Here is an 11,577-nt window from a genome sequence, read left to right as displayed (position 1 = left end):
TACTATAAGATCTGTGCTAAGGATGGTTCAACAAGGTAAGTAGCACTTGTTTTAGAAGTCTTCCTTGAACTTTATTAAATATAAGCCCATGGGGAGCTCGATGAAAGAGCAGGTTTCCAGACCCATATGTAAGGTTCTGTTAGTAAGGATGAGTGTTTTATTCAGGCTTACTCTTTCAAGGTATGTGTGTTGCATGGTGTACATGGAAAGAAGATTACTTGCATTGAGGTGCAAGTAAAAAATCTTTCTTTTTTTGGCTCTGTGATGTAAATGATATGAAACTAAAATTCAAAAGCAAGTTATAGGGAGTTGGGGATGCAGCTCAGTAGTAGTCACATGGGAAGGTCAATGTCTTTTTTGAGTCATCCTTTCCATTACATGAAGTTCATTTTGTAGTACAGTACTGAGAAGTTGGACAAATATCCTGCCAACCCTTTGTAGGTATGAATGTAAAACTACTAAAACGTTTACATGAATATAACGTAAGACCAGGGCTTTTGCCCAAACTCTTTCTTTCCTCTTTAAGATTTCTTCCTCTTTTGCCAATTGTTCTTGTACTTGGAGAAAAAGCAATAAATGGAAAACATCATGTTTGCTTCTTGTCAAGGCTTTTAAATAAGACCTTTTCCTTCCTTCTTTTTTCTTCCTCTCAGATTGTTACCAAGGTGTTGTGCTCATTAGTAGTTATTCTTTGAAGAGAAAATTAGAAGAAAAAATTGGATGGTAATATGGTTAATTTTAAATGTAGGCATGCACAAAAACTTCTTGAAAATCAGGTTGCAGTATGTGTTCTTATTTTAGATTTGCCCCTGTTACCATCTTCTCAATAAACAGGTGCATATACTTCCCCAAGCTGTCACTGTTGTTTATTTAGCCTGTATGCTTCAAAATCTACTGGTGGCTGATACCCAACCAGCTTGAAACTTGACTTTTAGGACCAGAGCCTTGAAGTTTCAATGAGACTTTCTTAAAAGTACAGTCCAAAGAGTTTATGAAAATAGGAGCATCTCTCTCAAAAGATACTATGAGAGTATCATGTTAATTTTAGTTTAACAAATAGGAAAAATGATTATGATTAATAGCTCTCAGCTTTCACATACTTCTTTTCATGTTCAAAGTGCTTGACAAACATTAATTAAATCACTAGCAGTCAAATTAGATAAATATGTTTTCTGTATGTGCATAACTGTACCTTCCATGCACACAGTCTTCTAAATCACATTGCTGCAGATCAAACATTTTCTTTTTCTTTATTTTTGCCATCTGAACTTGGTTGGCTGACACTGATTCCAAAGAACAGATAATTACTGGAAGGGATAATTGTGACAAGAGATTATGTAAGCTTTGTTTTTAAACAAAAACATGGAATTTATCCTTGATAAAAGGTACGAGATGAACCACAGTATAAAATGCTTCTGACTCTAGGCCAGAAGGTAACAATGATAAAGCAAATTTCCTCACATTATAGTGTTGGAATAGCTAAACCCTAATTTAAAGAGATCATTTCATCAACAGAGTACATTTTATGCTTTCTGGGCTACTGATGTTTTTGGCCTCTTTCAGCACCAATAACAAGATGGCTTTTAAGGCTAAATATGGTGTTGATTTCAGCAGTATGGTAGTTGTTCATAACGCTAGGAATCCTTGGTCACTACTGACTTGAGAACCATTTGGGCCAGCAAATTAAACATAGTAAATTTCATGATTATTTTTAGAATAACTTACACTAATTTTTCCTTATTTGAATTTAATGAAGCTTTCCAAACCCTCCCAAGAGATTAACTGCTTCCAATGGACCCCAAAACAAAATATATTCCAAGTAAAAAAGAGTGCTAATAGCATTCTGTCTTTCTATAACACCTCACAAATTAACACGCTCTACCCATCAACATTATGCAATCGGAAGAAGGCATGCACATGCATGTGTGGGCACAACCTGGTCAGAGTCAGGCTTGCTTTCCTTGGGAAGCTCAGGCTGCCTTGCTACAAATGGAGGGCCTCAGGTTTCTTCTTCAGCTCTGTTTGCCAAACTGGTCTAATCGGTTTCCAGGGAAGGAAAATACTCCTTAATTGTCTTGCAGTTTGCTGATCAAAAGAACATCTGGATCAACTGAGACTGCAAAAGTACCACTTGGAGTCATGGTAGCTGTTCATGTGCTCCTCACAGAATGACATTTGTTTCTCTTTTGTGGAAGTTCTTGCCTGTATGACTTTAAGGCTGAGATCCTTTAACAATCTGAGAAGTTCCTTTTCTTCACTAATGGAAACCTGGAGTTCCTTAAAAATATATGATGTGTCCAAGGCCACAGACTAACCACCTGGTCCATACCTCACAGGTGGTAGTAATGGAATCATAATTGATGTTGTACACTATTAGTCTTTGTGTTTCTACTGTTAGGTTTTTGCCATATTCCACAAGTAAGATTGGAACTTTCTGTGATTATATTAAGAGTATGGATTCATTGATGTGACTGATATTTGACCTAGATATATCCTGAAGATGTACGTTTGTTCTGTCTTCAGAATGAAGAGAAAAATACGAGATATAGACGGGGATATTTAAATGCATCTAAAATTCCCTAGTATCCCAAAATGTAAATGGCCTTAAAAGGTTAATAAAATGCACATGGATTTTATATATTTTGAGTTGTACTGATTCTTATAGTTAGTGTTCACTTCCTCTGTTTTCTTACTTCTTAAAAAGTGCCCCAATCTTCAGAGACTTTTTTTGGTGGCCACAGATAGCACCTTTATTGTTAACTAGACGAGCCTTTTCTTAATGCTTATCTCCTTAACTTTAATGCTGCATTTGATTTTATGAACTCTCTGCAAACACCACCACCCTAACTCCCCCTAAATACCTGGTACTTGGTCTCTTAGTATTTTCATCTTTCCTGCTAACCTTGCCATCAGTCTTCAACTTCATAACATCTCCTGCCTGGATTATCATTGAGGCTTCCATCTTGTTTTCCAGGCACGATCACTCCTTCAAATCCATAATGACAGAGTGACCTATCTTCCAAATGATCTTACTTTAACCTAACTTCAATACCCCTTCAACTGACAAAGACTTACTATGTCCCCTGTTTCATTTTCTTCACTTTCTTCTCAGATACTTCCACTATAGGTGCACTTGGCCTTTTCTACAGTCTCAAACACACAAAACTTATCTCCTTCTTGGGCTCAATGAGAGCAAGAGCCTTTAATTTTATTGATTTACTTCTAGTACCTATTGCTTAAAGATTCATGAGTACTTGTTGAATGATGAACCCTATAGATCATATCACTTCTAATCTACTCAACAACATTCCTCATTGTTTCTATATAAATGCACTTTATATTCTACAGAGGTTGTTCTCCCTGTCCATGGAATTTGTTTTCTATTATGTTGGGTGTATTGACCTTTTTTTCTCCAAGTGGATTATAAGCTACTGTAAGTCAGAGGCCCCTTTTATACTTTTCTTGTCCTCTACATTTTAGCAGAGCTTTGAGCAGCATTTCGTATGTATTTAACATCTATTTATTGATTTATTTCCTACTGTAACATATACTTCAACACTGAACACTTATGTCAGTAGGGCTGAAACAAACAAACAAACAAAAAATAGGCCAACCATAAAACACTGGCAAAAGGCCCATGGACAGGGACAGGGTGAGAGCATTTTTTCTTTCTTTTTAAACTTAGTTGAAGATAAATTTATCTTTACTAATCATATATGTCTATATATCCCTATATTCATATACATACATTCATATACTTTATTAGTATATATTAATTGTGCACAATAATGGGTTTCACTATGTCATTTTCATACACGTATATAACATATTTTGATCATATAGGGTGAGAGCTTCCTTATCTTCTAATTCTATTTGTGTAGAAAATAGTTTTCTGGAATTGAGGACATGAAGAAGATCTCCCTTGGGAAGATGTCTTGTGTCTTTACCTATCAGTATGAGTGTTTCTAAGGTACCAGGATCTCTGTGTACTGTTATTGACTCTTACCAAATCCTAAAACCTTCTTGGGCTTCTTACTCTTCTTTGTATTCTATGTATACTCCAAGTTTTTCCTTTGTGGCATTTATGTCCAATATTTCTTTAAAAATACCTACTAGCTTCTTCCAAACCTAACGAGATTATGGGCTACTTACCTTTTTTCACCTCTGCCCATTAATGGTTCTACTCTACCATTTCAGCCTGGTTTGCTATTGTTTCTCAAATTAATCTCCTATATGTTTGATCTTCAAACTTTTCCCCATTCTTGGTATGCTCATTTTCTTCTTAGTGCCTTTCTTCGAGCAGTTTCCTTTACGTTTTCTTCTTTATACACCAATCCAAATGATAAACTTCCTTTTTGTTATTGTGGCCTTTAAAAGGTTTTTAATTTATATGGATCATTTTCCAGGTTAACATTTGGATTGAACCCTTGATTATTAATGTTGAATTATTGTTTCATGCTTCATGCTTTACCTCCCCAATAATGTTGTAATTTTCCTGACAACAGGGATTTCACAATTCTTACAATTAGGCACAGCCCTTGGCACCTCTGAGGATGGGTGTGTTTGTGTGGATCAGGGTTCCAGAGCCCTGGCCAGAATTGCCTGAGTCATGCTGATGACCTCTGACTGAGAGAGATGAAGGTCATGAAACAGGAATCCTTGACAACTGGAATGAAATGGCCTCTGATAGCAATAACTCCCTACATAATGCTAAGTTGAGTTTTACAGATCATGTACATCATATAGGCAGAGCTGCAAAGTCAAAGAATTCTGATTTTGAAGATCTCTATGAAGTGTTTAACTGTAGGCAGAATGCTGGCAAGTATGTGAAGGAGGAGGTCTCAGTTTGAATTCTGACTTTGTTTCTAATTAAGCTGGGTAATATTGGGTAGGCAACTTTCCCTCTCTGGGCTTCAGATCTCAATTAGTAAAGTGAAAGATGATCTAAACGATGAGATAATTCAATTATAATTTATATGATTCTTTTTCTAAAGCAATGAAATGGTAGACATAGCCTTTGGTTTTTTCAGATACTTTGTGGAACAGGATTTGCTACTTTCATGGGAAGTTAGGAAATTTTCACTTTTGGCTTTTGGCATTTCTCCTTTTCTGTTTCTCAGCGGATGGACAGATGGTTTATTAGGCTTTTCAAATGCTTGTAATATCGTTGTTCAATTCAACAGTAGTTTTAAACTTTGAGGGTCCACATACAGGGTGGATTTCATTTAGAATAGAAGATAACTTTAACTGTTCAATGTAAGGATAATAAGGTTTACTCATGTAACTTAAAGCAACTTGTGACTGTAACTCGGAGGCCTGATCGATTTCCTTTATTTTGGTATGCTTAACGCGTTTCTGCACCACAGCCTAATGTTTCCAAGTGCAGTTGCAGTTTTAAAAGTGACATTACCGAATAAACCAGATATCCAGTTACAGTTGCATGTTTTGCCTTTGCCTGAATCATTTAACCCACAAACATGAAATCCTTTAACTCAGAATCACAGAAATTTAAAAGAGGAAGAGACAAATTCCTCCTTTTATAGATAGACCTAAGTCTATAAGTCTATAACACGAGAGACCTAAGTGTTCCTGATGCTTTCTACTGACTATATATTTTATAAACAAAAGTGCTACAGTGAAGCTAGGTTGCAGGGAAAGAAAATTCAATATCTGTGAACCCCAGCAGAAAATGCCATTCCTTGAAATGTAAGTGGTAATACACTATAGCATAAAGAAAATAAAGATGTATAAGAAAGATAGCTGAATTATCCAAGTCAAATGGTAGTCACCACAGCCAATACCTCGCTTGGAGATTTTTAATTATTCAATGTGACTCTCTTCATGTAAGTTGGACAGCGAACATGCAACTATTGATTACCCCTACTGCACCTGAAGTGTGTGGTAGCGAGAAGCGAAAATGTAGGTAAAGGAGTCCTGGAAGGGTCCGAGTGAGGGTAATTAGGCCTTTGCAAATCACGTGCAGAGAACCGGGATCCCGAGGCTCCAGCAGGCCAGGGAGAGGAGCAGGAAAGGGGACAGAAAAGGCCAGCAGAAAACTGCATGGGGAAGCCGAGGCCGACCTAAAGAGCAGTGTGGCCCTTCCACTATGCAAAGACAGGGCGCCTACGTGGGCTTAGACTAGAGGTCGGGGAAAGTACGAACAAACTACGGGGCTGACGGGGATGCTGACGTGATGGGAAAGGGCGCGCGAGAAGGTGGCGAGAGGAGCCGGGCCCGCGGTGGGCAGGTGTGAGAGCCGGGCTGGCCCGGCGCAGCACAGCGGAGCAGAGCGCGCGGGCGAGAGCCGCCTCTGAGTCAGGAAGCCGGCGTCCGCACAGACCCGGCCGCGCAGGGGGCGGAGCCTCCGACACGTGGGCGGACCAAGGGGGCGGGGCCTCTCTCTGACGCGCCGGGAGGCCGCGGCGGCTTGCGGCCGGGAGGGGCGGCGGCAACGGAGGCGGCCGCGGGGGAGGGGCACGGCGTCGGCGCGTCGCCGGCTGGGCCGCGCCGGTGGCCAGGAGGAGAGACAAGGAGGAGGAGGAGGAGGAGGTGAGTAGGCTCTGGGCTGGGAGCAGCGCGGGCCGCGGGGAGGCGGGGAGCGCGGCCCCTCCCCTCCCCTCCCTTCCCGGCGCCCGCCTCGCGGGGCCGCGCGGCGCGGAGTTCCCAGTGGGGCAGCGACGGTGGCCGTGCGAGGAGCGGGGGTGGGAGGAAGGCGGAGCCGAGGGCTGCGCTTCCCGGGCGCACGCGCCGCGCTCTCTGCGCCGCCCCGTGCTCGGAGCCCGGCGTCCAGGCGGCTGCGTGTCATTCCTCTCAAACGGGCCATTTTCTCATTTCCTTGTCTCGGCGTGTACACGTCGTGCGTGCCGGCTTCACGCGGGCCGGCTTCACGCGGTAGGGCGCGTCTTCCTCCGCCGCAGCGGGCGGAGGGCCTTGTTCGGCCTTCCCCGAGCTGTCCCGCTGCCGCCCCTCGCGGGGCCAGCCTGGGATTTCCCGAAGGAACCTGTGCACCCGGCCCATGTCGCCCTCGCGGTGCGCCCCACTTTGTGGTCTGCAGAGACCGAAGACCCGTGACCACCCCACCTTCCCTCGTCCTATTTCCAGCGTGATTCCAGCACCCCGCCCATTCGGGTGGAAGGGTTCTGTGGATTAAGTCTTGTACTTCCCAACGGTGTCCTCAACGGCGAAATTGCAATGATACATTAATTTAGCCTTTGGTCCCGAGGTAGAATTGCCTCCTCCCCTCCACTCACCGCGGCCAGGAAAACTTCTTAGTCGTCTCAGAACCATGCATGCTACATTAGATTATCTTTGAGATAATGCTTAATTTAGTACCTTGAGGCCCTGTAATGGGAAGTTCAAAGAGAAAGCTTTACATTTTTTTTCCTTTACCTGTATCACAGCTTGAAATGGAAAACGTGGGTTGAAGGTGACTTTCCACAGGAGGTGGATTTCAGTTTGCAGCCCCCATGTGTCCTGGCTTGCCTTGCTTAGGTGGTGCTACCTCTGAGGTTGATTTTAAAGCTTAAAGTACTGGCCAGGTAAAGGTGCGGCTGAAAAGCGCAGTATAATTCAGTAGAGCCATTTTATTGGATTTTATTAACCTATTTAACCTTAAGCTTTAACCATAACAGGAGTTGCATGTAGGAACCCACATACCAACTGTAATACTGAATTTTAAGTATGTATTCCAGGTCTGATGTGGAATAGATTTTTCTAAGCTTCCACTCCCTTTTATTGTACCCTTTCCTTAGGGTCTTGTACTGTATTTAATGAAATAGTTTTATTCTATTAAATAAAGCAGCTTTTGAATCATGAAACTTTCTTTGGCAAATTTGAAAACAATGAATGGGTAATATCACAAGCATAAGATTGAGATAAGGTAGGAAAGTGCATTTTATAGCATTACCAATTTGAGATGTTAAGATGGTTTCTTCTGTTTTGAAATCATGTTGTCAATTTTATGAGCCATAGAAGTAGAGAGTTTTTGATTCATAAGGGAATTTAGCAGTGTCATCCAACACTCATTATTTTACAGAGAAATTAAGAATCAAAGACGGTTTTTTGAACAGATTTAGCAGGAACTGAACAGAACTAGTTGCCTTAATTAAGCACTTAGCTAGATAATTCAGACCTTCCCAATAGATACTCTTGTACCAAAGTTTGTCTTGATTATGGTATTTCACCTTCCCCCCCACCCCATCCCCTTTGGCAGTGTTGAGGATTGAATCCAGAGCCTCAGCCTGTTAGGCAAGAGCTCTTTCAGTTAACTAAGTCCTCATCTTTGTTCATTATATTATCTTCAACCAAATAATTACTCAATGTTTTCTCCCCCCTTTCTGCTTTTAGTGATTTTAGTTTGGACCCATTAATGATACAAATTACTTCTAGTTGGAAAATATTTACATTCTATCAGTTGAACATCACTTTTCATTTTAGTTAGAATTTAGTAATTACTTTTCATTTCAAGAATCTATCAGTTTTCTTGATTCAGGTAGTGGTGTCATCCCCAGGAGATTGGTATTTCAAGAGTCAAAGAGTTATGGTATACATAACTGTTATACTAATTAGAGAGGGAGGTCCAGTACACATGTAATAATCTAAACCAGCATGGTTCTTGTCACTTTTTAAAAAAAATAGTCTTCAAATGCGGGAGTCCTATAGTTCTTGCTGGCTTGGGTGATTTTTTTTTTTTGGCGCATCTCCCATAGCACAGTGTTTGCTGTAAGAATTTAGTAAATACTTGTTTGCTGTGTGCACTTTTCTGGTAAGGGCTTCATGAAACACAGACTGTATCTAATTCGTATATGTCCAGTGTCAACTGTAGTGGGTATTCTGAATGCTTGTGGTCTTGTTAGCTGAGTGTCTGGAAAGTCTTAATTACAATATAGTAAGCTTGAAATAGCTTATTTTCTTTTTTATTTTGAATCAAACACTCTGTTAGGTTGAATTCCATTATTGAAAGAGATAACAGGTGTTACATATGTTAGGGGTAAGAAACCTAACATTAATTTTGTTGTTAATCACTATGAAATTGGGAAAAGGACCCTTATTTAATTAGTGACAGAACACATCAGTCAAGCTCAAATAATACAAAGTTTCTACTGGAGCACAGTTTTATAACCATGAATTTAAAACACCTCCAATTGATAATATAGGCCACATTCTAAAGGCTTGATTTTACTTTATAAGGATGTATTTTTCAACATTAACTTTTTGTAAAGAACATGACTTTTGGAGTTCAGACACCTTTGGCAAGCTGTCCTGAAATGATATTTTAAACAGTTTTAGTCTCAAGTTGATATGCTGTACTTCAAATTGGTGATATTTGAAAGATAAAACACATTGGGTGTTCTCTTTCTGTTAGGATTATTCTTACCTCTTCTTTCTGCAGCAGATCAAAATAGTATGCTTTGTTCATTTAAGAAAATGAGGAAAAATCTCAGGCTTTTCTTTTGAAAAGTACTACCATTTTATCCTTGAAAAGCTTCAGTAAAATTTGGGCCTAGCAAATGCAGGGCAAATTCTATTGAGTGATTCCTACTTGAACATACAGAGTCATTCAGATAATAGCTTTCACAGGGACATCTTTGAACTATATTCATTTTTGCTATTGACACTGTTACTGAAAGCAAAGTACCAGTGTATATGGCCTACCCACTGCCAGATTAAGTCCTTTCCATGTAGACTGGAAATATATCAAGGACTTCCCTCCCAGCCAGCCCTCATGGAGTCATTCTGGTACCCTGAGACTCCATTGTTCATAGAGGTATGCTATTGCACCATAGTCTTGGCATGTAGTCAGTTTACATCTGTAAGATTTTCATTTGAAACACATTTTGGAATACAAGGCATGAACATCTTAATAAAGTATGTGTGAGATATCTAGATTATTTCAATATAGTTATAGATGGGATTAAGATATAGAATCAGGCAATTAGAATAGTCCTTTCCCCCACACTATGGAGGATCACACTTGAGTCATTTAAACAAATTATAGTTTAAAAAAATATTTTAAAATGCAGTCAGAGAAGCAGTTCTATAGTCTATTTAAGATGTAAACAGTCCATAGAGTTAAGATGTTCTTTTGTGGTTCCCTTTTGTATTGCATGTCCCTTGTGGGACTGAAACTGGTAAGTTTGCTTAAGCACTGTAACAGCCTGGTCAGCTCACCCCTTTTCTTCTCCTCCACCATTTCCCCTTCCTCACGGGGAGCTTGGAACTGTTTCTGTCCACAGGTAGTTGGTAGGGGTCTTAACAGAGCCAAGATACTGTGATGCTGTTTCTTGGATGCAGATTGAACCCTTAGTTAATGAGAGCTAGACTTTGTTATTCTTTCAAACATTTTTGAGGGTCAGTCATTCATATTTACATCAGAGACTCTAGGACACCCAGGATTTATTCAGTCATGTGTTAGAATCCCTGCCTGGCCTTCAGTTAGGTTTTCTGTTGCCTTCCTGTGTATATTAATGGATGATTTTTGGACAGTTCAGTGGTAGCTAATTATTTTCAAATGTTTGATTTTTTTTGCCCTTGTCTTCTCTGTGTTAAGCTCTCATTTGAACAGACTTCCGTTATACATTCCTATAGTATGGCCATTTCCTGTCTTCTAGATTGTGTGTACCCCCCCCCCCCCCCCCCCCCCCCCCCCCCCCCGGTGAGACTGAATCTTATGTTCTTGGTGGTGTCCTCAGCACTCAGTAGTGCTTGGCATATAGCAGGTGATAAACAAATATTGATTAGATACAAAATTTCCAGTGGTTCTGTATAAGTGTGAGAAACCAGTGTTCATAGAGAAATTCAGAGTTCATTCAAAGGGTTAAGAATTTTATTGCCATCATTAGTACTAGGGAGTCTTTGTATTTTTCAATTACAAGCATGTGCATATGAAAAATGGCTTCATCAGTTATCTTACAGGACTTTGACTTAAGAAGAGAAAGTAAAAATTTAACTATGTTGAACCATAGGGTATGGCACATACCAGTTTTTCTTGAATTTGATGAATATATGTTATTTTATAGTTCTTTTTTAAAAATTACATTTCTTACACATAGAAGTTGTATGGCACTATAGAGAAGTTCATTTAATGGACCTATTTTTGTTCATTATAATTATATATTAAAGTATAAATTCTCATTAAAAGGCCCTTAAATGCCTGCTCATAGAAAGAGAGACCTCTTTAGAATTTTGTTCTCTATACAATCCTAGTCATTGTATTGAATCTACTCATGAAATTCTATAGTAGTTTAAACCACTAATTTGGTTTCAGAACTAAGTAGCCATGTATTGAACACCCAAATTACCATGTCTTTAACAAGTATGTAAACACTGTGTATTAAAAAGGTAATGACCATAACTTTTCTTGTAGAATTTCTTATACTAATTTTTAAAAGAGAGCTTTTGAACTAAATTTCCCGTAAGCCCCAAATCTCATACATTTAATGATAGTAGAGTGTAAGTGTATGTGTAGAAGGGAAAAGGTGGTAATTTTTGTAGTAGTATTTTTAAGTGGACAGATTACTAATTATATTGAGGTAAATATTTTACAACTCTAAAGGAAAGCTTCAATTATCTCAATGA

The 11,577-nt window shown here is 39.6% G+C and overlaps 1 protein-coding gene across 11 annotated transcripts in view; it reads left to right on the top strand.

The window, feature by feature from the left end:
* The first annotated feature begins 6,450 nt into the window (after window positions 1-6,450).
* Gtdc1 (glycosyltransferase like domain containing 1) overlaps window positions 6,451-11,577 on the top strand; it is a 428,360-nt gene continuing 423,233 nt past the window's right edge. For 3 of the 11 annotated variants that reach the window (XM_074070676.1, XM_074070677.1, XM_074070685.1), the window contains exon 1: window positions 6,531-6,549. The gene's annotated coding sequence lies outside the window, so the exon portion shown is untranslated. Of the gene's footprint in view, window positions 6,550-11,577 lie in introns of all 11 variants that reach the window. The other 8 variants (XM_074070679.1, XM_074070687.1, XM_074070680.1 and 5 more) reach the window with 7 other exon arrangements.

This window comes from Castor canadensis, chromosome 4, assembly GCF_047511655.1.
Source record: "Castor canadensis chromosome 4, mCasCan1.hap1v2, whole genome shotgun sequence".
Lineage (NCBI taxonomy): Eukaryota > Metazoa > Chordata > Mammalia > Rodentia > Castoridae > Castor > Castor canadensis.
Note: the sequence above shows the minus strand (reverse complement) of the source record. Positions and strands in the feature narration are given on the sequence as shown.